Below are 26,759 nucleotides of genomic sequence, written 5' to 3' on the forward strand. Positions count from 1 at the left end.
AGCAGTCAAAATACCGGCAATCCGACAATCAGGATCCCGACACCAAGGTGGTAAGTAGGCTAGCCCTCATCCCCAACCCCCCTAACCCTCCTTAGCTGCAGCCTAACCCTAACCCTTCACGATGGTGCCTAACCCTAACCCCCCCCCCCCCATCCCCACAGCCTACACCTAACTCTCCCTACCCCACAGCCTAACCCTCCCCGGTGGTGCCTAACCCTAACACCCATCCCAGCAGCCTACACCTAACTCTCCCTACCCCACAGCCTAACCCTCCCCGGTGGTGCCTAACCTTAACCCCCCCATCCCCGCAGCCTACACCTAACTCTCCCTACCCCACAGCCTAACCCTCCCCGGTGGTGCCTAACCCTAACCCCCCCATCCCCGCAGCCTACACCTAACTCTCCCTACCCCACAGCCTAACCCTCCCCGGTGGTGCCTAACCCTAACCCCCCATCCCCGCAGCCTACACCTACCTCTCCCTACCCCACAGCCTTATCCTCCCTGGTGGTACCTAGCCCTTACCCCCCATCTCAGCAGCCTACACCTAACTCTCCCTACCCCACAGCCTAACCCTCACCTGTGGTACCTAACCTTAACCCCCCCATCCCCGCAGCCTACACCTGCCTCTCCCTACCCCACAGCCTAACCCTCACCGGTGGTACCTAACCCTAACCCCCCATCCCCGCAGCCTACACATAACTCTCCCTACCCCACAGCCTAACTCTCCCCGGTGGTGTCTAAGCCTAACCCCCCTCCATCGCCGCAGCCTACACCTACCTCTCCCTACCCCACAGCCTAACCCTCCCCAGTGGTGCCTAACCCTAACCCCCCATCCCCACTGCCTACACCTACCACTCCCTACCCCACAGCCTAACCCTCACCGGTGGTACCTAACCCTAACCCCCCATCCCCACAGCCTACACGTAACTCTCCCTACCACACAGCCTAACCCTCCCCGGTGGTGTCTAACCCTAACCCCCCTCCATCGCCGCAGCCTACACCTAACTCTCCCTACCCCACAGCCTAACCCTCCCCAGTGGTGCCTAACCCTAACCCCCTATCCCCACAGCCTACACCTACCACTCCCTACCCCACAGCCTAACTCTCACCGGTGGTACCTAACGCTAACCCCCCATCCCCGCAGCCTACACCTAACTCTCCCTACCCCATAAAGGTCGAATGTAGTATGCAGTGGTAGTGGCTGTGAATCAAATAAAATGGGATGTAGCTAAGTGATGAGCACTACCTTAAAACTTTATGTACGCCAAGCAGAGTTTGGCTGCGCCCACAGGAAAATTTCCTTGGAATCCAGGTTGCATCGTTTCCAACTCGGTGCATGTGAGATCTGCAGCTCACCTGTAGGTAGGTTATAAACAATTGTAATACATGTATCTTATTCAACCAGAATGCAGCAGCAAATTGAATTACGGCAATTTGCAAATCATTTTACTTTGAATTTGGCAATATGAAGCATAGGATAGGCGGTGTGCAGTCCACAATATATTCCCTGGATCATTGCACACACAAAGCTGCATTTCAGCAGTGAAATTCTTCATGTTCCCACACAGTAACGACATAACCTTATTGACGGTTCCTATAACAGCAGTTCAAACACATCTCTTCAATACTACTTTGTATTTGGTACCTTTCTGTTTGCCTACTTCAGCTAGTGCGAGAAACCACTGTCCCTTTTCACTGAGCTCATTTTTCATACACAATGAGATCCCCTGTCCGGGACCTTAGATGTTTTTGACTTACAGTGTGCCATTGAAGGCTGATGAAAAGAACCTTTGTCGTCTTATAAGTGATGTTTTCAACCACCTAGAACTTAGGTTGGGACTGATTTAAAATACCCTTAAATTGAATAATGCCAGCAAACATGGGAACTACACCCACAATGAACAGATAAGTATGAAATATGTCCATCGTTTGCATTGATACTTGTGTAAAATGTAGGTCAAGACGCTGCTGAAACGTATACGGTTTCGTCTTTCATGAAGTTGTTTACTATAGTACAACCTTCACCGACCCACCAGGGTCACGCGGCGTAATTAATCATCCTTTGTTTTTCATGCAACACTGTTTGTTAATTGAACAATACCACAGAAACCATTAATCTCAATGTTTGGCGCTCAGCAAAATAAAATGGGGGAAAAAAAAGTGTACACATATATATATATATATATATATATATATATTCTGATTTTGTACTTTCCTGTTCTTCTACACAGGTCATTAATATCTATATCCGGGAATTCTCTTTCAGTGAAATGTAAATGTTATTTTACTATTAAATAAATCTAACTGGAAAAATGATTCTTTTTGTTCCAAAACAATAAATCGGATGTTCAGAATTTTAGATCCTAGTTTTAATAATTCAGCATATTTGCTCTTGGTGAAAACATAATTATTAGTTTATGTAAAAAGCGAGCAGGGCCCTCTTATCTGTCTGTTATTTGTAAAGCGTAAGGGAATACTCTATGTTGCTGCATAAGTTAATGTCAATAGATAAATGCATACTTGCTGACATTCTAGCAGCACCCAGGAGGGGGAAGGCATGTCGGCACAGCAGGGGGCTTGGCACGGGAACGTGATGCAGTAAAGGGGCGGTACTTGGGACATGCCTGTGCGACCACATCATCGCAACTCTGCACCAGCTACACATAATGCCAGCAATGTGGGGCCACAATTAAGTGATCCAGTGCAAATCTTGTCATTGGAGCCCACCAGGCAGCCCAATTCTGGACAACTGTGGGGGGGAAGGGAATTTTTTCCTTCTGTGGGGAGGGGGGGGGGGATTGGGGCAGGGGTTTTCCAGGAGAGTAAGCACAGAATAAATGATAATGAAGAAACATCAGCAGCGTACTCCCAGTTTTTATATCTATCTATCTATCTATCTATTTATCATACTACTACATATTTAATTCTACCAGCTACATTACTATCCATACTGTGAGTCCCATTAGCTGTTAGACATATATTTACAAATGTGCGGGTTTATAGAAGTGGAGATGTCTCCCATAGCAACCAATCAGATTCTAGCTATTATCTTCTAGAAGGGAAACATCTCCACTTCTATAAACCCGCACTTTAGTTAATATACCCCTCATTGTCTCCCCTCAGCCCTTTACTTCAAGACTATAAATTCTTACATAAAGGTCACTGTCTGCCATCGGTCTGGGTTGGTTGTGGATTCCTAGCGGCCGAGATCTCGGCGGTCACAATACCAACGCCAGGATCCCAGCCACCAGAATGCCGGCAGCGTGGTGAGCGCTAGAAAGCCCCTTGCGGGCTCGCTGCACTTGCCATAGGTTCTGTTCCCACTCTATGGGTGTCGTGGACACCCACCAGTAGGAATAGCCCTGGCGCAGCTGTCGGCATTCTCAGCAGTCCGAAATGCATCGTCGGTATTCTTATCGCCGGGTTATTAACTAGAGATGAGCGGGTTCGGTTTCTCTGAAACCGAACCCGCACGAACTTCATGTTTTTTTTACGGGTCCGAGCAGACTCGGATCCTCCCGCCTTGCTCGGTTAACCCGAGCGCGCCCGAACGTCATCATGACGCTGTCGGATTCTCGCGAGACTCGGATTCTATATAAGGAGCCGCGCGTCGCCGCCATTTTCACACGTGCATTGAGATTGATAGGGAGAGGACGTGGCTGGCGTCCTCTCCATTAGAAATTAGATTAGAAGAGAGAGAGAGATTGTGCAGAGTCAGACAGAGTTTACCACAGTGACCAGTGCAGTTGTTGTTAGTTAACTTTTATTTATTTTAATATAATATATCCGTTCTCTGCTATATCCGTTCTCTGCCTGAAAAAAAACGATACACAGCAGCAGCCAGTCACACAGTGTGACTCAGTCTGTGTGCACTCAGCTCAGCCCAGTGTGCTGCACATCAATGTATAAAAGGCAAAGCTTATAATAATTGTGGGGGAGACTGGGGAGCACTGCAGGTTGTTATAGCAGGAGCCCCCAGGAGTACATAATATTATATTAATTTAAAATTAAACAGTGCACACTTTTGCTGCAGGAGTGCCACTGCCAGTGTGACTAGTGGTGACCAGTGCCTGACCACCAGTATAGTAGTATATTGTTGTATGTATTGTATACTATCTCTTTATCAACCAGTCTATATTAGCAGCAGACACAGTACAGTGCGGTAGTTCACGGCTGTGGCTACCTCTGTGTCGGCAGTCGGAACTCGGCAGGCAGTCCGTCCATCCATAATTGTATTACAATATATACCACCTAACCGTGGTATTTTTTTTTCTTTCTTTATACCGTCGTCATAGTGTCATACTAGTTGTTACGAGTATACTACTATCTCTTTATCAACCAGTGTACAGTGCGGTAGTTCACGGCTGTGGCTACCTCTGTGTCGGCAGTCGGCAGGCAGTCCGTCCATCCATAATTGTATTATTATTATAATATATACCACCTAACCGTGGTTTTTTTTTCATTCTTTATACCGTCATAGTGTCATACTAGTTGTTACGAGTATACTACTATCTCTTTATCAACCAGTGTACAGTGCGGTAGTTCACGGCTGTGGCTACCTCTGTGTCGGCAGTCGGCAGGCAGTCCGTCCATCCATAATTGTATTATTATTATAATATATACCACCTAACCGTGGTTTTTTTTTCATTCTTTATACCGTCGTCATAGTGTCATACTAGTTGTTACGAGTATACTACTATCTCTTTATCAACCAGTGTACAGTGCGGTAGTTCACGGCTGTGGCTACCTCTGTGTCGGCAGTCGGCAGGCAGTCCGTCCATCCATAATTGTATTATTATTATAATATATACCACCTAACCGTGGTTTTTTTTTCATTCTTTATACCGTCGTCATAGTGTCATACTAGTTGTTACGAGTATACTACTATCTCTTTATCAACCAGTGTACAGTGCGGTAGTTCACGGCTGTGGCTACCTCTGTGTCGGCAGTCGGCAGGCAGTCCGTCCATCCATAATTGTATTATTATTATAATATATACCACCTAACTGTGGTATTTTTTTTTCTTTCTTTATACCGTCGTCATAGTGTCATACTAGTTGTTACGAGTATACTACTATCTCTTTATCAACCAGTGTACAGTGCGGTAGTTCACGGCTGTGGCTACCTCTGTGTCGGCAGTCGGCAGGCAGTCCGTCCATCCATAATTGTATTATTATTATAATATATACCACCTAACTGTGGTATTTTTTTTTCTTTCTTTATACCGTCGTCATAGTGTCATACTAGTTGTTACGAGTATACTACTATCTCTTTATCAACCAGTGTACAGTGCGGTAGTTCACGGCTGTGGCTACCTCTGTGTCGGCAGTCGGCAGGCAGTCCGTCCATCCATAATTGTATTATTATTATAATATATACCACCTAACTGTGGTATTTTTTTTTCTTTCTTTATACCGTCATAGTGTCATACTAGTTGTTACGAGTATACTACTATCTCTTTATCAACCAGTGTACAGTGCGGTAGTTCACGGCTGTGGCTACCTCTGTGTCGGCACTCGGCAGGCAGTCCGTCCATCCATAATTGTATTATTATTATAATATATACCACCTAACCGTGGTTTTTTTTTCATTCTTTATACCGTCGTCATAGTGTCATACTAGTTGTTACGAGTATACTACTATCTCTTTATCAACCAGTGTACAGTGCGGTAGTTCACGGCTGTGGCTACCTCTGTGTCGGCAGTCGGCAGGCAGTCCGTCCATCCATAATTGTATTATTATTATAATATATACCACCTAACCGTGGTTTTTTTATACCACCTAACCGTGGCAGTCCGTCCATAATTGTATACTAGTATCCAATCCATCCATCTCCATTGTTTACCTGAGGTGCCTTTTAGTTCTGCCTATAAAATATGGAGAACAAAAAAGTTGAGGTTCCAAAATTAGGGAAAGATCAAGATCCACTTCCACCTCGTGCTGAAGCTGCTGCCACTAGTCATGGCCGAGACGATGAAATGCCAGCAACGTCGTCTGCCAAGGCCGATGCCCAATGTCATAGTACAGAGCATGTCAAATCCAAAACACCAAATATCAGAAAAAAAAGGACTCCAAAACCTAAAATAAAATTGTCGGAGGAGAAGCGTAAACTTGCCAATATGCCATTTACCACACGGAGTGGCAAGGAACGGCTGAGGCCCTGGCCTATGTTCATGGCTAGTGGTTCAGCTTCACATGAGGATGGAAGCACTCAGCCTCTCGCTAGAAAACTGAAAAGACTCAAGCTGGCAAAAGCACCGCAAAGAACTGTGCGTTCTTTGAAATCCCAAATCCACAAGGAGAGTCCAATTGTGTCGTTTGCGATGCCTGACCTTCCCAACACTGGACGTGAAGAGCATGCGCCTTCCACTATTTGCATGCCCCCTGCAAGTGCTGGAAGGAGCACCCGCAGTCCAGTTCCTGATAGTCAGATTGAAGATGTCAGTGTTGAAGTACACCAGGATGAGGAGGATATGGGTGTTGCTGGCGCTGGGGAGGAAATTGACCAGGAGGATTCTGATGGTGAGGTGGTTTGTTTAAGTCAGGCACCCGGGGAGACACCTGTTGTCCGTGGGAGGAATATGGCCGTTGACATGCCAGGTGAAAATACCAAAAAAATCAGCTCTTCGGTGTGGAGGTATTTCACCAGAAATGCGGACAACAGGTGTCAAGCCGTGTGTTCCCTTTGTCAAGCTGTAATAAGTAGGGGTAAGGACGTTAACCACCTCGGAACATCCTCCCTTATACGTCACCTGCAGCGCATTCATAATAAGTCAGTGACAAGTTCAAAAACTTTGGGTGACAGCGGAAGCAGTCCACTGACCAGTAAATCCCTTCCTCTTGTAACCAAGCTCACGCAAACCACCCCACCAACTCCCTCAGTGTCAATTTCCTCCTTCCCCAGGAATGCCAATAGTCCTGCAGGCCATGTCACTGGCAAGTCTGACGAGTCCTCTCCTGCCTGTGATTCCTCCGATGCATCCTTGCGTGTAACGCCTACTGCTGCTGGCGCTGCTGTTGTTGCCGCTGGGAGTCGATGGTCATCCCAGAGGGGAAGTCGTAAGCCCACTTGTACTACTTCCAGTAAGCAATTGACTGTTCAACAGTCCTTTGCGAGGAAGATGAAATATCACAGCAGTCATCCTACTGCAAAGCGGATAACTGAGTCCTTGACAACTATGTTGGTGTTAGACGTGCGTCCGGTATCCGCCGTTAGTTCACAGGGAACTAGACAATTTATTGAGGCAGTGTGCCCCCGTTACCAAATACCATCTAGGTTCCACTTCTCTAGGCAGGCGATACCGAGAATGTACACGGACGTCAGAAAAAGACTCACCAGTGTCCTAAAAAATGCAGTTGTACCCAATGTCCACTTAACCACGGACATGTGGACAAGTGGAGCAGGGCAGGGTCAGGACTATATGACTGTGACAGCCCACTGGGTAGATGTATGGACTCCCGCCGCAAGAACAGCAGCGGCGGCACCAGTAGCAGCATCTCGCAAACGCCAACTCTTTCCTAGGCAGGCTACGCTTTGTATCACCGCTTTCCAGAATACGCACACAGCTGAAAACCTCTTACGGCAACTGAGGAAGATCATCGCGGAATGGCTTACCCCAATTGGACTCTCCTGTGGATTTGTGGCATCGGACAACGCCAGCAATATTGTGTGTGCATTAAATATGGGCAAATTCCAGCACGTCCCATGTTTTGCACATACCTTGAATTTGGTGGTGCAGAATTTTTTAAAAAACGACAGGGGCGTGCAAGAGATGCTGTCGGTGGCCAGAAAAATTGCGGGACACTTTCGGCGTACAGGCACCACGTACAGAAGACTGGAGCACCACCAAAAACTACTGAACCTGCCCTGCCATCATCTGAAGCAAGAAGTGGTAACGAGGTGGAATTCAACCCTCTATATGCTTCAGAGGTTGGAGGAGCAGCAAAAGGCCATTCAAGCCTATACAATTGAGCACGATATAGGAGATGGAATGCACCTGTCTCAAGTGCAGTGGAGAATGATTTCAACGTTGTGCAAGGTTCTGATGCCCTTTGAACTTGCCACACGTGAAGTCAGTTCAGACACTGCCAGCCTGAGTCAGGTCATTCCCCTCATCAGGCTTTTGCAGAAGAAGCTGGAGGCATTGAAGAAGGAGCTAACACGGAGCGATTCCGCTAGGCATGTGGGACTTGTGGATGCAGCCCTTAATTCGCTTAACAAGGATTCACGGGTGGTCAATCTGTTGAAATCAGAGCACTACATTTTGGCCACCGTGCTCGATCCTAGATTTAAAGCCTACCTTGGATCTCTCTTTCCGGCAGACACAGGTCTGCTGGGGTTGAAAGACCTGCTGGTGACAAAATTGTCAAGTCAAGCGGAACGCGACCTGTCAACATCTCCTCCTTCACATTCTCCCGCAACTGGGGGTGCGAGGAAAAGGCTCAGAATTCCGAGCCCACCCGCTGGCGGTGATGCAGGGCAGTCTGGAGCGACTGCTGATGCTGACATCTGGTCCGGACTGAAGGACCTGACAACGATTACGGACATGTCGTCTACTGTCACTGCATATGATTCTCTCAACATTGATAGAATGGTGGAGGATTATATGAGTGACCGCATCCAAGTAGGCACGTCACACAGTCCGTACTTATACTGGCAGGAAAAAGAGGCAATTTGGAGGCCCTTGCACAAACTGGCTTTATTCTACCTAAGTTGCCCTCCCACAAGTGTGTACTCCGAAAGAGTGTTTAGTGCCGCCGCTCACCTTGTCAGCAATCGGCGTACGAGGTTACATCCAGAAAATGTGGAGAAGATGATGTTCATTAAAATGAATTATAATCAATTCCTCCGCGGAGACATTGACCAGCAGCAATTGCCTCCACAAAGTACACAGGGAGCTGAGATGGTGGATTCCAGTGGGGACGAATTGATAATCTGTGAGGAGGGGGATGTACACGGTGATATATCGGAGGGTGAAGATGAGGTGGACATCTTGCCTCTGTAGAGCCAGTTTGTGCAAGGAGAGATTAATTGCTTCTTTTTTGGGGGGGGTCCAAACCAACCCGTCATATCAGTCACAGTCGTGTGGCAGACCCTGTCACTGAAATGATGGGTTGGTTAAAGTGTGCATGTCCTGTTTTGTTTATACAACATAAGGGTGGGTGGGAGGGCCCAAGGATAATTCCATCTTGCACCTCTTTTTTCTTTTCTTTTTCTTTGCATCATGTGCTGATTGGGGAGGGTTTTTTGGAAGGGACATCCTGCGTGACACTGCAGTGCCACTCCTAGATGGGCCCGGTGTTTGTGTCGGCCACTAGGGTCGCTTATCTTTCTCACACAGTCAGCTACCTCATTGCGCCTCTTTTTTTCTTTGCGTCATGTGCTGTTTGGGGAGGGTTTTTTGGAAGGGACATCCTGCGTGACACTGCAGTGCCACTCCTAGATGGGCCCGGTGTTTGTGTCGGCCACTAGGGTCGCTTATCTTACTCACACAGCGACCTCGGTGCAAATTTTAGGACTAAAAATAATATTGTGAGGTGTGATGTGTTCAGAATAGGCAGAAAATGAGTGTAAATTATGTTTTTTGAGGTTAATAATACTTTGGGATCAAAATTACCCCCAAATTCTATGATTTAAGCTGTTTTTTAGGGTTTTTTGAAAAAAACACCCGAATCCAAAACACACCCGAATCCGACAAAAAAAATTCGGTGAGGTTTTGCCAAAACGCGGTCGAACCCAAAACACGGCCGCGGAACCGAACCCAAAACCAAAACACAAAACCCGAAAAATTTCAGGCGCTCATCTCTATTATTAACTACAGCCCATCTGTCTCGCATCTGCATCTCTCAACCTTGTATGTTTGTCTTCTGTTTTATGTATGATTTGTATTTTGTATGACTTCTGGCAGAGTTTTGTGTCACTTTACAAATACTGAATAATGAAGGTGATAATAGCTGGATTTCACCTCAGTAACTGTATACTTGCGGGCGCAAATATCTCTTCAAGTTGTACAAATTCTGTGAAAAAGTTAAAGGGTCCGACTCAAATGTATTACTTTACAACTCATTTATTACTGTTGCTGCGATAATGGAGTAAGTGATTAAGGGGTACATTTACTAAGCAGTGATAAGAGCGGAGAAGTGAGCCAGTGGAGAAGTTTCCCCATCAACCAATCAGCAGCTGTGTATAATTTTATAGTATGCAAACTGTAGATGTTACTTCAGTGCTGATTGGTTGCCATGGGCACTTCTCCACTGGCTCACTTGTCCGCTCTTATCACTGCTTAGTAAATGTACCCCTAAATGCTTTGTAAGGGCTAGCACTGCCCAGCAGAGGCTAACAGTGTTAGTGGTCGAGGAGACCCAGAGGGAACAGTGTAAAAACAGGGGAACAGTAAAAGACAATGTAGCGATGGGTGAAAATGCCTCAGCAGGAACAACAGCTAGCTCAAATTCCCTATAGTTAAGTATTGTACAGGGAAGTATTGTACACGGGATGTAGCTGGGATCCTGGCATTCAAAATGCTGACACCGGAATCCCGCCACCTGTTGGAATACAGATGCCGGCATCCGACAGTTGGGATCCCGAACGTAAGTATCCCGGGGAGGTTAGGGTTAGGCTGCGATGGGGGAAGGGGGGGGGGGGTAAGGTTGAGGCTGCTGGAAGGGAGGGTTAGAGTCAGGCTGCGGGCAGGGAAGGTTAGGGTTAGGCCGCGGAGAGAGGATTAGAGTTAGCTGCCTCCTGCGCCCCTGTCGGGATGTAAAACAGTTGGGATGATGGTGTCGGTATTCTGACCGCCAGCATCCCGATCAAACCATTGTACATGGTGGTGAAGCATATGAGAGAGAAGCCAAGCGAAGAGGGCTCGCAATCAGTAGGAAGATGCAGCATCAGACCCAATGCATGAACATTGCTGGACCATTGGACGTCTGAATAACACTTAGGTTACTTAGAATGTCTGGCAAAACTACGCTGCTGAAACTGCATCCAAAGACGCAGCCATTGGTTTTGGCATGACCAAAAAGCTGGGCCGATACACCCCGGTTTTCTGGAACTAAACGCCAGCAGCATGTTAATCATCCTGCGACTGTCGGCACACTCTAACTGACATTATAGGACCAGATCTGCACATCCGTAGTGCGGTTCCTGCCCTTGCACAGATCAAACACCATCAAACAATTGCTTGAACATCGACTTAGCGTCCACATCTGAATCAGCCTCTGAGTAATGGGGAACCCAAAACATCTTTCCACCCAGGAGATAGGTTTATAGCTGCCACTGAACTAAGTCTATCACGTCAAATTCAGGTCCCAACTGTTGCTGGGCACAGATATAGTGAGTTGATTAAACCTACTCAGTAACAGCGATGATTGCCGTGGCCATATGGTTGAGCTCAGTTGGTGTTAGTCTAACTCAATGACCCTTATCTAAGTGAACTGAGTCATAAAATAAATTGATCCAAAAGGATATTAACCAAATTTCTGCACAATTTCACTGAAAATGAACTAGGCAGAAGAACAGACTACTTTGCAGTCCAGCCATGCAATCATTCTCATCTGCTTTGCCGTTACACCAAATGGGAATCTGGAATGTATTTGCAAATTCTTACTTCGTAACGCGACAATCTCATTTCTTCTCTGCCATGTGGTTCGTGTAGAAGCATGTAGTGTATAATAAACCTGGGTTTAGAAAAAGGGAAAAAACTACTTGAATTGAAATTTAATTTTAAATTACCATCCAATAATCGGAAATTTCTTGTGACCTACATTACCAAGCGCAACAAGGAAAAATGTGCAGTTAACTTTTCTTCACTGTCTGAACTCCTTAAAGCTGACTTATTTATATTGGAAGAAGTATTATATGTCATGGATTGAGCGGATTAACGCTGTGAAAATGATTCTATGGCTCCTCAAACTCTTCCAAATGCTTTTGATGAGAGTTCCATTAAAGGATTTCAAAGCTCTTCATTCTTGGATATCTGGTTTCGTTTGAGCTGGGAGAAGGCCCAGAATTAAAAAGTTCACCCTATGTAAGAGATGACTGAATGCGGCCTTGGGTTCCTGATCTTCAGAAATGTAATTATGCTTCCAATTTACCTCTGTGACTTTGCATGCATGTTCAACCATGTTCGTCTAGACCTTAAAGTTTGAGCTGACATTGAAGAGGCTTAATGAACTCCATTTCTCTTACCTCAGTATGATATTGTAGATCCCATGTCATATTGCTTTCTAAGTTATTGAGGACATATAAGGCCTCCTTCTCCTCCTGCAACATTTTCTTCAACTCCGCAGTTCAATCCTCTCTGGATTACCCAGCTTTCTCATCAAGCATCCATCCCAATAACATTAAAGTTTGGATCTATAAGAAGAATTGTTTCCTGTCAGATACTGCCCCACCTGGCATCATGACAAATTTTGCAGAGGTCGGTTCATGTTTCCAGCTATCTATTCATCAACTTTAATATTAAATATTATGTACTACAGCATTTTGTACGTCAATATATATCTTGGTCTCCTGAACTTTATAAGAAACTCTGTGCCTTGTACATCTTAATTCTAGGTGAACCATAGCCACTAAGGAGCTACATGAGATCATGAAGGAATGAGACACTAGTCCACTGGGCCTGTTTTAGAAGCAGTTTATCCAAGTCATTGATTTTCATTCTCAACAAGGAAAATGCTTTAAAAAAATGTTTAACTATTGGACTCTAGTACCCTGCAGACTATATACCATTTATCCTTCTCTTTCTAGACTCTGTTGGAGATATTTTGGTTAATTTGACACTTTTATAGACATTTAGTGGAGCTGACTTAAGTGATCTGCTTTTCTGAAAGGGGTTAGATATTTAATTTTATCTTTATTGATTGTTCAACTTCTAAATGCACCCAAATGTTATTTGCTTCTGCTCCTGATTCAAAAAGCCACAAACTATGCTAATAAGTTGATTATTTAGGTCTCTTCAGAAGCCACTTGAATTACTTAAAAAAACTAAGGTCATCTTTTTTCTTTGATCAGCAAAATATGGTCTTCTCAATAAATTGAGTATATGACAAGCATTTAGCGAGACACTGAGAAATTATTCAGTTACTCTGAACTCTTGGTTAATATATATCAAATCATATTCTCCACCCAGAATTGTCATATAATGATATAACCCTATAAGATATTACACTTTTTCATCATTATTGATGAATGTTTGCTTGAAAGACCCTCAGGAACCCAGTTCTCTACTCACAACGTTCAGTCTCTTTAAATGTATCTTCCTTTCTGTACTCATATTTCAATATCCTCCCTTCAATTGGCTAATAATCTCAAAGTTGACATATCCTAGATTGGAGTAGGGACTAGACTACCAACAAGAAGGTCCTTCACTCCTGCCCTTTCTTTTCAAAGAGCTTTGCCTCCATCAAGGTAAACTACAGTGTTACAAACCATGTAGCCATCACCATTATCATCACTGAGTGGTGGCAATTTCTAGAGGGGGAAAGACTGCCTCTCTATAGCCTCACTGATGTTAATAACCTGCAATTTATTCAGCAGTTCAAGAGGATGACCTCTCAGCAGGCACAGTGAGTGCTTTTCCTAACCATGTTTGACTTCATGATTACATATCCATATTACACATCCATCAACCTTAAGGACAATGCAGTCTCCTTGCAGTTCCCTTCTAAAAAAAGAAAACCCTCATGAAGGGACAAGCAATTATACCTCCACATTTGATTCTAGAAGCAGCCACAGTTTGTTAAAAAGGATCCAGGCAGTACTCACTCCTTCTAGTAATACACTGGATCTCCTACAATGGGCACATGACTTACAATTCTCAGGTCATTGTGGCATCAGTAAAACAATCAATTTGGTTCTCCAGAAATTCTGACCATAAGGAAGGATTTCATCCAAAACATCCAAGACCTTCCTAACTCCTAAGGTACAGGTAGTAAGATAACACTCCTACAAGCAAGTCTAATTCACAGCCTTGTAAAAACTGCATCAGCGTTCCAAATGTACTTAGATATTCACCAAACTGGTCTTCCAGGTGCATGTACTTCCCTTGGAGGGATTTAGTTTATGACGTTTTGGAAGTTCTTCTGCAAGGGGCTTAGAATTTTACTTCAATACTTATCCATGTACAATACCCAGACACATAGACAGAGTTTGCTAACCACTCCCCAAATTAGTTTTTCTGGTGCTTTGCCTCCAATACCCAAGACAACTGATCATAACAGCATGTGTGGAAAGAGATCTCACAAAATAACATGGTACAGTTCTCCACAGATACCGTAAAAATCTATTGATCATCATGTCTTTATATACCTCATTCTATGGTTCCTTTTGCAAGCAAACATGTGCAGCAGCGGTGGCCAACCTGTGGCTCTTGAGCCTCATGCGTCTCTTTCTTTATTCGAATGTGGCTCCCGACACTCAAAGTCACGTGACCACAACAGATCCAGAAACTGCTGCACTCCAGCCAGACAGTCAGCAGCAGCAACACTACGGGGACTGAGAACTGAGAGAGCCAGATACTAGAGGTGAGACACCCACTGGCAAACAGAGGGCACATAAGGGGCTGTAGTGACACATGATGGTCCTGGCAGGAGTGAGATAGGAGAGTGCTGGCAGGAGTGACTCATGGGGGAGCTGGCTGGAGTGACATACTGTAGGAGTGTGCTAGCAAGAGTGACACATGAGGTAGCTGGCATGAGTGACACAGCAGGGTACTGGCTGGAGTGATACATGGGGGAGCTTAAGTGTATTATGTGAATCTGGCTTTTTCAATATATTTTATGTGGATCTTTCTCACTTATTTTATGTGGACGTGGCTTTTTAAATGTATTTTATGTTGGATCTGGCTTTAAAAATGTATTTTATGTGGATCTGTTTTTTTAAATGTATTTTATACCAGAGGCGTGGCCTAGCAGGCACAAGGCCACACCCCATTTTTGCATGTGCGCCTGCGGCTCGATGTCGGCTCTTTAACATGCCTAACAAAATTTTTGTCTCTTTGTTTCTGACTGGTTAGCCTCCCCTGATGTGCAGGGTCACCAGAAACTGTGGAGCTAACCATAAAAGAAAGCGTGTTTCTCTACATGCAGCATTCCTCTGAAGATGCTCTCCTTCAAACAGATGTTTAAAAGTATTAGACTGTAACCAATCAGTGGGAAGATAACTGTAGTAGCGTGCATGCTATGGTTACCACCTTCTTTCTTTCCTCTCTTGTTTCATTCCTCTCTTCTGAAACATATTGTGAAGGAACCGTTTCCAAGATGAAATATCCAAAAACAAATTCAAAATCAGATGACGAATTAGAACCAAAACCAGAAAAAATGGCCTGGCACACATCTTTAGTAGTTATGAAAAGGAAGGAGGGTACTAATATTTGAAAACAAAAATGGGAAGGAAAGAGAACTTAACATTTGGGTTGTAATTTTTAGGAACCAAATGGAAATTAGTGAAATGTATGAGTAACCAGGAAAGTCTTGAGTCTGTTTTTGAAGGATTCTAGAGTGGATGCCTCTAGAACTGTGCGGGGAAGCGAGTTCCATAGAAGTGGAGCTGCAAAGCTGAAAGTTCAACCCCCGGATGAATTCAGGAATTTCCTAGGTACTGCTAATAGCCCTTCATCTATGGATTGCAGTAAGTGAGCATGGCAGTATTGATTCTGAAGCTGCTTAAGGTACTGTACCTTTGAATGTCAGTAAGCCAATCTTGAAATAGATTCGCCATTTTACAGATAACCAGTGTAAGGAGTAGAGAATGGGTGTTATGTGGCTGGACCGGGGCTGGTTGGTTGGGCTGCAATTTGTACCGGCTGCAAGCCGTGCAGTTCTTTTGTCATGAGAACCAGGTAGAGGACCATGCAGGAGACTAGGCGTGATGATACAAATACATGTATGACTTTAGGCAGATCTTCTGAGGGAATTATGTGCTTGACTCTATCTACAGTATGTTCCTCAGATGAAAGAATGAGTGGCTGATACCTGATATTTAAGTGTCAAGCCACTATCCAGGACAGGATTTAGTCGCAGCTGGGTCATGATGTAACTGTGTGCTAAAGATGTCCTGACTACATAGTAAATATGTTATACAGCACACCATGCAATGTAGTCACGTGCTGTACGCTAGGCACGTTGTCGAGACTTGCATTTAAAATATGAGCCCATGACATACATACAGCCTAGGGCCTCAGATCAACTTAATCTATTTATTCCATTGTTTATTGTTCGTACAATGAGGTCTCTAATAAATCTAGTGCTGATTACATGTGATAAGTAAAGAGAGTGTAGTTATTTTTACCACTATACTTTAAAAATCCATCCATCCTCTTTCATTTCATTGACATACTCAGTACCTGGCAGCAGAGAAAGATTACAGTAAGTGATTATGAAGCAACCAGCTTCAATCATCTGCACTTCATTATGCTTGCTCCAGACAAATAGTTTTCTATTGTTCTTTGCAGAGTAGGCAGAATACCCCAGAGCAATCTATTGTTAGATTTCATTTTATAATGACATGGGAATATATTGCCTACTTAAAATCAGTGTTAACAGTACATTGTGCATAACATCAATTTTACTGAAATTAAAATACTGCAATTACAGGTGATAATGTCAAATATTATCTTAAAACATAAAGCTATACACTGTTACCGTGGAGCCGCTATGGCCGCTAGACTTATTACACACACTACGGACTAAGTATGCTATTTACGTACTGAGTACCGTATGGATACGCACTTAGCGTATCAGACGCTGTGCCGTGGGCGCGACGCACACGCGGCACGTACGCACACGGATTGAAATACTGTAAACCTTATTAATGAAACAATGTAATGATATGCTTATACTTTAAACCTTAAATAACACTGGCGATACAAAGTATCCGCAGTGCATACACCTTAACAATGCAGGTTAATCTAAAACAGGTTAAACAGGTTAATCTACTTTAAAGCCCAGGCAGGAAAGGGAAAACACAACACTGTTTGTGGTAAACCACTGGGCTCTAACACCGCAGTGGATTATTCAGAGAAAAGGAGTAAACAGATACAAGTTATACACTACAGGCTAACAAGGAATTCTAAACAGAATAATTGAGAATAATGGCTACAGAGAATATACATACGTGAGAATGTTTCGCAAGCGCAACCTGGACCAGTTCTCAGCTATCAGGTAGAAAGCCTTCAGAGTCTTGTGTGACCAAGCCTGCTGCAAACTCTATTTATTCACTTCATCCAAAACAATACAATGGTCACTGTAATCCCTTTGTCTATTGGAGACAGAGATGTACCTTTTCATTACGGGAGAGGTCATAGGTTGATTTGAAAAGGTGGGCTATGTCTTTCTCAGCTGCTCTTGTGGGTGGCCTCCTCTGGATTCCCCCCGCATACTTAATATAATGTAAACACAGTTAATGTTCATATTCTACTTCTGTACATAACTATACGCAGGAGCAAGCGATCCTTTCCTAACTAACACCGGAATGTTACCCTTAAAATACCCTACAGCTGGATACTAGACATCACCTTCCAACCTTTATCTGACCCTTCCTATCATGCAAAGACGAATCTCTCTGTCCAGGAACTGTTTAAACTAATATTACTCGCTGTCATGGTCTAGGGGAACAATATCTACAAAATGCACTATTTGGGTTAATTATGTAATGTTCTGATTACACGCTACGCGTTCACAAACTCCGCCGTAATTACACATATCATGCGCACGAGTCGCCGGAGCGTCTCTTACGCAACTTGCAGATGTGTGCACGTACGGGGACTGGGTGCACGAGCAGCGCGCACATGCATGAGGGGTTAGTACAAGGGATATGTATAACAATATTTTTCGACTTTGACAGTCCACCCTTTGGCAGTCAACAATAACTGCCACTATCCAAACAGAAAAATATACACTACAGTGAAATACCTATAAATGATTGGGTGGAGGGAGGAGAGGAGTAGGCGGGAAATGTATGACCTAGTGGGATAGTAGAAGCATGTATGTATGAAATTCATGTCTGAGGGCCATGTATCATCGTGCCGTACATGTTCTAGATAAGCTTCGAGGTATTGCGAAGTATACATTAAATCCTTCTTATCCCATATTAAGGGTCTGTAAGTGGGCCAACAAACACTACCGAGCTCTTTTTGGCTTCTTGTTCCAACAAATGGGGTGCACATTAGTTGATGATACATGGAGGGGGAAAAAAAAACATGTGAATGCTAATATATGTACCTATATCACCTGTCGACTATGTGTGTCACTACCTGAAGGTTGTAGAGATGAAGATAAGAAACATGTGTCACAAATACATTCATATGATAATGTGTGCAATTGTCCTTGGGTGTCTGTTGAAGTCTTGTCCGGATGGCTGTATCATTGCTGTGGGTGATAATCAAAGTCTTTCAAGTGTCCATAAAAAGTCTTTAAAGTCTCTAAAGTCTCTATCAAAGTCTGTAGAAATGTCCATCAAAATCTTCTTCCGAATGGATGCTTTTGCCTTGGAGAAAAACAAAGGAGAAACGGGTGAAAGAAACGGACCGTGGAATCACGTTTTATCACAGCATTGTCTCAATTGATGGGTCATAAATTAAATCAGTTGTTGTAACAATGCCCTCGCTCCTCAAACTCATCACTTTGGTACTGCGCTTGCGCTGCATTAAAATCCGAACACATCTAAATATCAAACCAATCATTATGACAACTCCCAGGATACAAAGGAGAAACTTTCCTACATTCACAATAACATTTTGAGCCCATTCTCCTAACCCTGAGAACCAATTGCGTGGGTTCAACCATGAAACCCAGCCGGTCAGTTCATTACTCACAGCAGTAAGGGTAAGGTTGTGTCTCCTTCGGAACTCCCATTTCAACTGCAGGATATCATCCATCTTTTGATCTTTGACCTCGGTTGGGTCATCAGTGCTGTTTGTGATATATGTACAACACTTCACACCATACTGAGTTGCTAGGGTGACACAATACCCGCCTGTCACCGCTGTGATGTAATTGAGAACCATCCTTTGCTGGATCAGTTCCGTTTTGTAAGCTTGCAATTCCCTCCCAGTATACCTGAAGGTGTCATCATACATCTCGGTGATATTGTCTATCATGTTCGCTAGCGCATGAATATACCTAAAATTTATAATTCCTCTGGCGGTATGGGTGATATCTAACGCGAGTAGGAATTGAATCCCGGTGGATTCGTGGATCAAATCAGAGGCTGCGTGCTCTGTCCTATCTATAAGGTGTCTCTTAACGATGTGTTCATAGTGAGTGTGAGAGTAAGGAGTTTGAGCATTGCGGTGAACGTCTTTCATCTTATTATGGGTAATGGTCATTACTTCTGGCAACACTCTTCCAATGTAACACAATCCCTCTGAGTTTGGGGCAAGCCACTTATACGCCTTCCTCCAACATATGAAATGTGCATCATCGGGGAGAACATATGGGATAGAATATGACATCACCATATTGCAAACCTACCAAGTGAAAAATCCTATCCCTAACTCTCTCATTTGTTCAGTACACGTATCAGGCTGTATGATATGCGCACAGTACCCTTGAGATACTTCTCCAACCCGCATGGTCCTACTTCCTAGAGTGTACCTATACTGAAAATATCTCCCACCGTTGGCTATTTGGCGTATAAGCTCTGAGTCTACGGGCATTCTATCGGCTCTGTGTGAGAATGTCATGGTTTGGTTGTTCCATGTCACTTCCCAATTTCCCAGTTTTCGGGGACTGGAAATGTTAAACATATTAAGGACCTATCCACATGATATTGGTGGAGCTTCAAACTAGGAGGCCTAGAAATATTAAATTTCTTGTCCACCGGTCTCCCACCCCTTAATTCAAGTACCTCATCTATCGTTAAAGAGTATGGCACTAGTCCTGACTTTCTATGACCTTGAGGTACTTGTGAGCACACCCAGCATTCTGTTTGGTTTAAAACCTTACCCACTAATGAGTGATAGTCACTCAATGGATGACGGTCCATGTTGATATTAAGGCTGGACTGACATCTCTGGATGCACCCGTCCTCAACTATGTTTTCACAATTTCTACAAATACAATTTTCTTCAGCCAATAACCCTTCACAATGTCTCCTAGTGTCATGACTACCAGATCGTTTTCTGATACTCGGCTTTGCTCGGTGAATGTGTTGCTCTTGGAATTCTACTAATCCGTCCTTGTCATCAGAACCCATTCCAGATCCCTTCTCGACCTCTCTGGTACTCTCACCGAAATAGACTACTCTGGTCAACAACAGGGTCACCAGGAAAACCCAGAACGCAGTCTCTTGGGGTAAGTCCATCTTGCAGGAGGAGAAAGAAAGAGTGGTAATGGGAGGTAAAGAAAATAATAGAAGGGAAAGAAAACTGGTATGATAACCGCCTCTAGTCTTGTTGTTCTCCTTGCTCAGATGCCATCTCAACAGTGCTGCCTCTCAGTCTTCCCGGAACGGACACTCCAGTGATACGATATTCTTTCTGAGTCAGCGACTTTTCTGTGGGGAGCATAAATCTTGCATTACCATGTGTTTAACTGTCGATTGAAATACCATCCGTAGAACATGAAAAAACAAAAAGAGAGAGAGTAATAAAAAGAAAAAAATTGTCAGATTTCCGTTCACCATCAGGCTGTCACACCAACATTTCTATCGGTATCTCTGCACAGTCTTCCCCTACCAGTATTTCCACTCTCCACCCTCTGTGCATGGCCAGGCACAATGATGCTGGTGAGATATACTGGGGTTGGGCAGACCTCTGAAAAGACCGAGTAGACATGTGACGTTTGAGCTGTAGTTCTGTCGGTGAACGTCAGAGATGAAGAGGAAACATTTAAAGATAAATCATAGAGTTTACCTGGCCGCCCCTGTATCTACAAGTTATGATCTACCAACTATATTCACTGTGACCTCAGGTTTACTTCCTAGGCTAACAATCAACTTCACTGGCTGCAGATTACGGGTGTGGCCCAAAATTATTCCTATATGATCCCTGATCCCAATTACGTGTGTTATAACTTTGCTTGTGTTCTTGTCTAGAGGGTCTGACTTTATGTGTGCTGTTACAGTTGCTGGCATAATGCCCTTCCCTTTTACACAGATAACAAACTCTTGGCTTACTCCATGTGCCAGGGGGCTGGGGTTTTGGTCGAGTTGATGCCTCTTCCAGTGCTTGGATGCTCATCACCATCAACCGCTCTCCCTGTGCTTCCCTGGTTCTTTGGATATTACGGTAATGCTCGATAGCGGACTCTCTTAATGCAGCCACCGAGATACCTCTCCAGTTAGGTTGAGTGGTTTGTACCCTGGTTCTCAACGTTTCTTTTAAACCGTCCATTAATACGGACACCGCTACCTCTCTATGATGCACATTATCCTTAATGTCTTCGATCCCAGTAAATCTAGCCATTTCCTGCAGTGCTCGATGGAAATAGTCAGAAGCCGTTTCACCTTCTTTTTGTCTAATGGAGAAGATTTTATTCCACTTGACAACAGTTGGGAAATATACTCCTAATTGCAGATTGATCTGTCGTACATTCTCCTGAGTGTACTCCTCAGTGAGAGGTACTTCTGTGTCTAATTTACAATCAGTAATAAATTTTGCAGGGTCAATATTGGAAGGTAGACATACTCGTAGCACTGTTCACCAATCTTTGTTTGTGGGTTCGGTGGCATTACCTAATTCTTTAATAAACCTCTGACATGTGGCTAGATCTTTTCTGGGATCGGGAAATTCAGACATAATTGTCCTCAATTCTGCCCGGGACCAGGGACAATGCATAGCAATGTCCTTGACGGGAGTGACTCCCTGAGCGTCAGTCCTCCCATTGGGGACTGCGATCACCCTGACAGGATTTAGTTCAATGACACCATCTTGTGTTGACTCTACAATGTGAGGTGCAATTGTCTATGCATAATGTACAATACCGTACTTACCTGTGCACACGACCTCACCTGACCCTCCGCTAGGGGGCTTTACTACTGCTCTTACCGATTTGGCCGTGCCCACCTGGGTGTCCTGTATGGTGGCTGCTAGAGAAAGTGCTGACACCGTGCTGGGCTCACTTTCTTGCTTGTAATCCTGAGGGAAGTTTAAAATGGGGTGCAACTTGCACGGGTTAGAATTTATACATTTACCAGTTTTACTCTTATCGTCATTAATACATTTATCAGTTTTACTCTTATTGTCATTAATACATTTATTATGTTTACTCTTATTGTCACTAATACATTTATTAAGTGCACTCTTATCATATATCAGTATGTAATTCCCTGTAGCCATTTTCTCTCCTGTAATGTACGGTGGTGATGCGGTTGCTATCAGTTTCCTGCTAGGGTTAGAACCAGCTGTGTAAGCTAGTTCCCTCTGTATATCACTCTCTCGTTGCCATAAATGTAAACAGTTTGTGTGTCTGATCCTCTGTTTTTGGGATTTTATCAGACAGATCCTAAGCCTTAGATTATGTAATACCTCTGAGTCAAAACTACCTATCCCAGGAAATAGTACTTTATCCCCCACAGTCATTCGTGTCCATTCATCACAAAAGGTCTCAGTGTGGGGACCATACTTCCCCCACATTACTCACCGAGCTGACCCCCTGGGTCTGAAATCTGCAGTCTGAACCCTGACTGCTTAACGTCCCTGTGTTGTGCACTTGGCTTCCATTGTGGACCTTTTTAACATGGGAAAACTTCCTAAAATGCACCAAACACAGTAGTCTACGGTGGAAATCCTTAAAGTTTTTCCACTAACTTCTTCTGCTCCGAGTACCACGGATCCGCCTTCTTTAGCAGACACGTGTAGCCGTTGCAGGCCCTACCTCTCAAGATTTCCCTGAGAGACCGGCGAAAATTCCCTAAACCTTTACTTTACACAAATCACGCTTGTATGTGCTTCCTATAACGCGTACGATGACAAGATTTACGCACAAATATGCAAAACCTCGTATCACGTTGCGTCACGTGTTGCCCATACAACCGTGCGGTCCAATCGTACCGCTTATAGACACTTGCTATCTATAAGTGGTAGGATCACTGGAGTCTCCCTACTGTGCTCCAAAACAGCCGGAGTGTAATACCACGAAAACTTTATCACACTCCGTCGCATGTGTTCACCTAGACCGTGCTCACCACGTATTCACCTAGACCGTGCTTCACCAAGTTTCACCAAGCTTCACCAAGATCACCAAGTTCACCAAGACCACCAAGCGGGGTTCAATACACTCATACCTTTTTCAGCCCACATTATCATTCTATAGTTTTCTGATCAGAAAAATCCTTTCCTGTTAACTGATAGCTTTCCCCAAAGGTAATACAGAAAAAAAGGTTTTTAAACTAAATATTGGAAACTGATTGATTTGTGCTATTATCGCGTGGCTACCGTCTCGCCTAAACTGAAACAATGCTATTGTGTGATTTGTATTTTAGCGGTCGTACTGTTACGCATGTTGCGTAAGATACGCCACATGTGTAGGCCTTTACGTTGCGTACTCAGTCTCGAACGTTTTCCGAAACACGTGTACAAAGGCCGTATATGTCCGCCGTAATACAAATACCACACTTCTATAAATGTAAACGATATTACCTATAATCGCTCACTTAACACCACAGAGTTTCTTCTGTATAAACCTTTAAAACTAGGCCAGGCTGTGTGTGCGTCTTACACTTACTTCCTTAAATATTACTCTATATTTTAACTAAATAGCAACAAATTTTTTCAGTACAGGTCAAAATGAATCTAGTAATCAATGCTTATGGCAATAATGCGAGCAGGTATATAGAGTACAAAATACAGGTCTAAATGAATCTAGTAATCAATAATTCCAATGGTATGATTCATATTGGATAGCTATCTTGCAGAACATACATTGATATAAACACACACATATAATTATAATATATCTATGTACCATTCACTGGTCTCCTGAGACCCATTTACCCATTAAGTGCTTCTAATTTGCATATGAATGTTGTGTGCTTTTGACTGTCTGTGAAGGTGGTTTTTCACTGCTAGGAAAAAGCAGTTACACAGGTTAATTTGCAATTCAATGGCTATCTTACAACAAGCAGAGTTAACTGAATCCTAGAGGTAAAGAAAAAAAAAAAAACTTTGTTTATATCTGTATGTGGTTCTTACATCACGTATTCATCTTACTATTAACTTTTATTAAGCCCGATCTGAATCTATTTGTAATTGACTATGGCATGGGTTAAATAAATGCATTGGTAACTCATAAATGGTGATTTCTTTTTTGACCAAGGACGGCTGATTATTCCGGGCAGTGAAAATCAGCCATTTAGAAAAAATGACCTTCCCAAAATGGCCGCTGCTCCTCCCCCTTCCACATCCATGAGGGTTACACAAAATGGTGGACAGGCCATGTGGTTAGTCCAAAATGGAGGACAAACCATGCGGCTTCCTTTGTCACTAAGAAATCACACACCATGCAAGCCCCTGAAGTTATTTTACCTTGTTTTGCAACAATATGATCAGATATGCAGAGTACAGGTGTATGCTTGTATTGTGTGCGCATTTGGCGCAAAACAGAAATTTACAGATTTTAAAATAGCTTTGCGTTCTTACCTTTCCGGATCCCACCAGCATCCCAACAAACCTTGCAGAGTAGACACCATCTTATCAGCAATGAAATAGGGTTTACCAGTGTATTCTACAGCCAAAAAACTTACGTAGGATACCTGTCCGCCCTTTTGCTGATAGATAGAGTCTGCTTTAACCTGCAAGGCTGTGGGTATGAGGATAACCAGGACGTTGCCCCAATTGATAATGTCAAATATTATCTTAAAACATAAAGCTATACACTGTTACCGTGGAGCCGCTATGGCCGCTAGACTTATTACACACACTACGGACTAAGTACGCTATTTGCGTACTGAGTACCGTATGGATACGCACTTAGCGTATCAGACGCTGTGCCGTGGGTGCGACGCACACGCGGCACGTACGCACACGGATTGAAATACTGTAAACATTATTAATGAAACAATGTAATGATATGCTTATACTTTAAACCTTAAATAACACTGGCGATACAAAGTATCCGCAGTGCATACACCTTAACAATGCAGGTTAATCTAAAACAGGTTAAACAGGTTAATCTACTTTAAAAGCCCAGGCAGGAAAGGGAAAACACAACACTGTTTGTGGTAAACCACTGGGCTCTAACACCGCAGTGGATTATTCAGAGAAATGGAGTAAACAGATACAAGTTATACACTACAAGCTAACAAGGAAATCTAAACAGAATAATAGAGAATAAAGGCTACAGAGAATATACATACGTGAGAATGTTTCGCAAGCACAACCTGGACCAGTTCTCAGCTATCAGGTAGAAAGCCTTCAGAGTCTTGTGTGACCAAGCCTGCTGCAAGATCTATTTATCCACTTCATCCAAAACAATACAATGGTCACTGTAATCCCTTTGTCTATTGGACACAGAGATGTACCTTTTCATTACGGGAGAGGTCATAGGTTGATTTGAAAAGGTGGGCTATGTCTTTCTCAGCTGCTCTTGTGGGTGGCCTCCTCTGGATTCCCCCCGCTTACTTAATATAATGTAAACACAGTTAATGTTCATATTCTACTTCTGTACATAACTATACGCAGGAGCAAGCGATCCTTTCCTAACTAACACCGGAATGTTACCCTTAAAATATCCTACAGCTGGATACTAGACATTACCTTCCAACCTTTATCTGACCCTTCCTATCATGCAAAGACGAATCTCTCTGTCCAGGAACTGTTGAAACTAATATTACTCGCTGTCATGGTCTAGGGGAACAATATCTACAAAATGCACTATTTGGGTTAATTATGTAATGTTCTGATTACACGCTACGCGTTCACAAACTCCGCCGTAATTACACATATCATGCGCACGAGTCGCCGGAGCGTCTCTTACGCAACTTGCGGACGTGTGGACGTACGGGGGACTGGGTGCACGAGCAGCGCGCACATGCATGAGGGGTTAGTACAAGTGATATGTATAACGATATTTTCCGACTTTGACACAGGTCATATAAAGCTAACAGACAAAAAATAGTCAAAATGAGATAAGGTGCTTAACATCCATAAATATATCTGCAGTAGCACTTATACTATGCAGAATCCCTGTTATTCCTTATTATTTCCCATTGTAAGCATACCGTTAACAGCCACTATACACTTATTTATACAGGAAAAATAAATAACTAAAAATGTAGTACAGGGTGTCAGGATCCAGGGGGACGACCCTCCAGATACGCCAATCTGAGAATCGCCATCTGTGACATTTATTGGTTACCTTACTGCGTGTGGTTAATCAACACAGTTACTACCACCAGATGAAATTACTTTTTGAGACAACGCCCAGGGCAAGCTTCAGCTCCCACCCGCACACTCAATTATTTAAACTAGAAAAATAGGTACCATGGGCCGCTTGGGGTCTTGGGTCAGAAAACACAGAACCCGAACCAGAATTTAAGTATTTAATTAAAAAATATCCTCAAAGCTTATAGTTACAGAAAAGGTTACAAGATTATAATAGTTTTTAAAAGATCATATAAGTAATAACTTCAAGAAATAAAAGAAAGGAAAAACCAAAGTTCAGATCACCTGTAGTGTTGAATGATGATATGGCAGTAAGTACCCATCTTAGTAAATGTACCCCCTTGTGTCTTTCTCTGGGTTGTATGCTTGACCCCTGCAGCGTTATAAACAAACCCCCGGTTTCTGATCACTGTTCCACATAGAATTCAGGATATT

This window comes from Pseudophryne corroboree, chromosome 1 (genome assembly GCF_028390025.1).
Source record: "Pseudophryne corroboree isolate aPseCor3 chromosome 1, aPseCor3.hap2, whole genome shotgun sequence".
Lineage (NCBI taxonomy): Eukaryota > Metazoa > Chordata > Amphibia > Anura > Myobatrachidae > Pseudophryne > Pseudophryne corroboree.